This window comes from Antechinus flavipes, chromosome 4 (assembly GCF_016432865.1).
Source record: "Antechinus flavipes isolate AdamAnt ecotype Samford, QLD, Australia chromosome 4, AdamAnt_v2, whole genome shotgun sequence".
Taxonomy (NCBI): Eukaryota; Metazoa; Chordata; class Mammalia; order Dasyuromorphia; family Dasyuridae; genus Antechinus; species Antechinus flavipes.
In genome coordinates this window covers 316,759,622-316,764,149 of record NC_067401.1, presented here as the reverse complement: position 1 = coordinate 316,764,149, position 4,528 = coordinate 316,759,622, and the positions used below count along the sequence as shown (strand labels likewise).

The 4,528-nt window shown below is 34.2% G+C and overlaps 1 pseudogene; it reads right to left on the bottom strand.

The window, feature by feature from the left end:
• Positions 1-2,098: 2,098 nt before the first annotated feature.
• On the bottom strand, positions 2,099-3,019 carry LOC127561541 (trace amine-associated receptor 7b-like; annotated as a pseudogene).
• Between the last annotated feature and the right edge of the window lie 1,509 nt (positions 3,020-4,528).

Below are 4,528 nucleotides of genomic sequence, written 5' to 3'. Positions count from 1 at the left end.
AAGGAATTTTCATTTTGACACCCTATCTTCCTATTCAGTCATTTATTTATAAAATGTTTATTTGTACCATGAGTCTTTATACCACAAGCATTTCAGGTAAGCCCAGACCTCTTCCCCTATGTGTTCACATTTGAATATTCCTATTAACAGGAACAAAAAAACAAAACAGTTAAGTAACAACACAGCCAAAACAATATTTCATTTAATATATCTAGATTCACTGGATGCTAACATGAAGGATCCACTTCCAAAGAGGCATCAGAAAATGTCCAACCTATCTAAACAAGATTTAGTTTTAATGTATCTTTGAGTTCATGCCATATAATTTTCATCTTATATGTGAAAAAAAAAAAACCTGAGACTCATGAAGGTTAAGTCTTGTCATATAGGTATTAAATTGGGCTTCTGGACATTTGAATTAATATGTGACATTTTAAGGAGAGGAGAATGGAGTGAATGTTGTACATATCAGTGTTATGAGAGGAAATAGACATGCTTCAGAATATGAAATAATGTATTACCAGGGAATGTTGTAATCTGAGTACATGGCTATTAGCCAGATATCAGTGGCCCCAATAAAGTGCTTTTTTAAAAAAAATAATTAATTTAATTTTAAAAATTAAAAAAAAATAAAATTTATTTACAAAGCATATGCATGGGTAATTTTTCCAGTACTGACTTTTGCAAAACCTTTTGCTCCAAATTTTCTCCAACTTCTCCCCACTCCTCTCTTAGGTGACAGGTAGTCCAATATATGTCACATATGTTGAAATACATGTTAAATCCAATATATGTTTACATATTTATACAATTATCTTACTGTGCAAAGAAAGTCAGACCAAGAAGGAAGGAAAAGAAAAACTGAGAAAGAAAACAAAATGCAAGCAAATAATAACAGAGTGAGAATGCTATGTTGTGTTCCATACTCGGTTCTCTCTCTGGGTATAGATGGTTCTCTTCATCACTGAACAAGTGGAACTAGTATAAATCTTCTCCTAATAAAATGCTTCAAAAAAAAATCTTAATTCCTCATATTACTTCTGGCCAAAGAAAGTCAAGATGAGGGAAGGACTGGGGAGCAACATAATGATTAAATGGCCCAGAAAATAAGCATTTTGGATTTTTTTTTCATGAAAAAGAGATATAAACTAAACACTTTACCTCCAATAAAAATGCAGTGGACTTCTCCACATTAGTGTTATCAGCCAGGAAATCAGCCCAAAAGAGTAGAGTATAATCAATTTGAGAGATAGAAACATTATTTTGGGAGTGATGCCTTAGTAATCTGGAACTGCTCTCCAGATTGTAGATCCATTAGACAGCTGGATGTGAACCATGGAAGACTTGATTTCAACCCTGACTTGGACTCTGGATATGTCACTTAACCTCTCTGATTAACAAATCATAACACAAAGAGACTCATATTTTCTAACAGATCTGATCTACATTGAAACACACAAAGCATGTTAAAACATATATTATTGTATGAATTCCTTTCACAGTAACATAGTTTTATAACAATATAGATAAGATTGTTAATTTAATACTCTTTCCTAAAAAAAAAAAAAAAGAGAAAGAAAGAAAGAACAACAAATACTATAATCCAGAATAGAGCTAAAAACTTTTCAAGACTGCTGATTTTAAAAAAAAAAAAAAGCAATTATTAACTACAGAATAGAAAATTATTCAGATTTATTACATGTGAAAAACTTTATGAAACTTTTAAAAAAAATAATTAAAGATATCAGAGATATTCTTATAAGGAGAGGCAAAATAGGTGGATTATCTACTAAAAATGAAAGGTTAATAGAGGGAGCAGATTAAATAAGAGTATAAGATATTCATTAGAGGGAGAAAATTCCTTTTACCCACTAGTCTAAGACGAATAATGAATAAAAGCAAATGTTAAATAAGAAAAGACAGGAACAGGAACTTTGAAGACAGCTTGTAAATACTGTTCCCATATAATTTGGCATGGTTAACAAATTTCATTAAACACAAGCCTGTAACTGGACTTGAATTAAATGGAGAGAGTATACTTTTATGTCATAATAATTCATCTGTTCCATTTTAAACTTTGTTCTATATTTTAAATTCTTCAATTTAAACCCTTAATTTGTTCAGAAAACAAATCTATTGTCGAAGAGAGACCTCTAAAGACTTCCTCACTGATAATCAATTTAATTGCTCTTCAAAACCAAAGGTAAAAGAAAGCATAAATCAGAGGGTTCATGGCTGAATTATAATAAGTAAACCAAGTTAAAATTTCATAAATATATCTGGGGTGATAAAGCCTGCAAATGCATTAATTATCGAGTCAATAAAGTATGGAAACCATGAAATCAAAAATGCAATCACTGCAATGGTCAGAGTTTTAGCTGCTTTTCTCTCTCTCTCTCTCTCTCTCTCTCTCTCTCTCTCTCTCTCTTCTCTCTCTCTCTCTCTCTCTCTCCCCCACTAGCTTTGTAACTCTCTGTCTATCCATACTTTCTATTTTTCCAGCCTGTTGTACAGCTACTAGAAAAATCTTACAACAACAAAGAATGACCATAACTAGAGTGGGAATAAAGAACAACAGAAAGTCTATCATTATTCAGGTTTGATTCACAGCAACCACATAGGTAAGGGCACTTACTAATTCCCCCAGCCCATCATTATTGAAATCTGTATATAGAATTGAAAAACTAAATGAAATGGCAAGGAACCAATAGAATAGGATACAGATTCCTCTGACAGAATGAATTTGGTTGGTTAGATCAGAGAGTCAGTGACAGCAATATATCTATTAATGGAGATAAAGCACAAGTGAAAAATGGAACAATAACAAAATGATACATCAAAACTTGAATGAAGTTTACAGTAACTTTCCCCAAAATACCAACAAATTTCCAATAGACCTCACTATGCTGAAGGGCATCACAGTGGCTCCTACTAAAAAGTCAGCACAAGCCAAGGAAGTAACAAGGTAATTAGTTGCAGAATGCAGCAGCTTGAAGTGAAGGATTGAAATCATGACCATTTATTAAGCATTTATTGTTTCTCTAATTTTTTCTTTGGAATTAAGTTATTTATTATGGAATTAAGGATTAAGTTATTTAGCCTAGAACTAATTTTATACATTTTAATGGCTTTTAAATGAACATAAATTTTATTTCATTGTCATAATTAAATGTGTTTAACTTTTCTGCATTTATTAGTGAAGCTTATACCCTAATACAATATCATTTTTTGTAAATAAACTATGGATGAATAGCTAATTAATATCTATATTCCTTGCCATTACTGTCCAATAATCACCAGAGGCCTATCATCTTTAACTGTTATAAAAATTTCCTTCAAATTTCTAACTTCTTCCTGGTTTTTGTTTTTGTTTTTGTTTTTTGCTTTACAAGTCTAAAAGGGATATCTAAAAGAGATATGTTATAGTTTTACTATTTCTTCCTTTACCTCATTCATCATTTCTTTTAAATATTTAGGTGTTATTCATCCTATTGAATAGTATTACAACTAATTTATTGTCTTTGGTGCCTTTCAGCATAATGAAGGTGCTCTGTTTATTTTAATCAAGCTTATTTTTTCTATTATCTTATAAAAAATCATGATTGCTACTCTTACTTTTTTTTACTTCAACAAAATCCTAATAGATTTTGCTTCCCTCTTTAATTTTAACTATGTACTAATCTTTTTATTTCAACCATGTTCTTTTTAAAAAACATATTGTTGACTTCCGGCCAAGATGGCGGAGAGGAAATACACTTCTGTGTAACCTCCGTGTTTTTCTCTCACTATTCATTTCATTTCATGCCTCTGAATTAATGCTCAACTGAAAAAAAACCATACAATTACTTACCAAGAGAAACCATCCTTGAGACTCGTCAAGAAAGGTCTGTTTTTGCGCGAGGGCGGGGACGGTATTTGGAAGCAGTCTGCGGGCAGCACCTGCAACCAGAGCACAGATAGCAGCTCAGAACCGGGTAGAGCGGAGAGGGGGTGGGGCGCGATCGCAGCCGTCTCTGCGGGGAGAGCTTTGCTATAGGAGAAAGTCAGCAGCCCAGCAGAGAAGCTAAAAACACCGGGGGTGAAGAATACAACCCCAAACAGCTGGAGTCTCTCGGGACCTGGCCAACCCTCCCCCACAGTGTCTTAGCCCGCTCGGATCTCAGAGCGCTCGGATCTCAGCGCGCAGGCGCCATAGCACAGTAGGACCCGTGCCTCACGAATACCCTGCCCCTCCCCCAAAGAAAGCAGCCTCCATTCAAGGGGTTTTTCTCCTTCTGTTTCTTTGATAGTTTGTCTTTGATAAATAGACAGAATGAGCAAGAAACTGAAAAAGAATTTAACCCTGGACACCTTTTATACAGATAAAGAGCAGACTCCAAACCCTGAGGAGACTAAAAACAAACAGTCCCCAGGTGAATCCCCGAAGGAGGAGACCTTATGTCCCTCAGCACAGATGAATCTCATGGAGGAAATTAAAAAGGCTCTCACAAGGGAGCTAGAAGAAAAATGGGAAAAGGAGAGGGAGGCT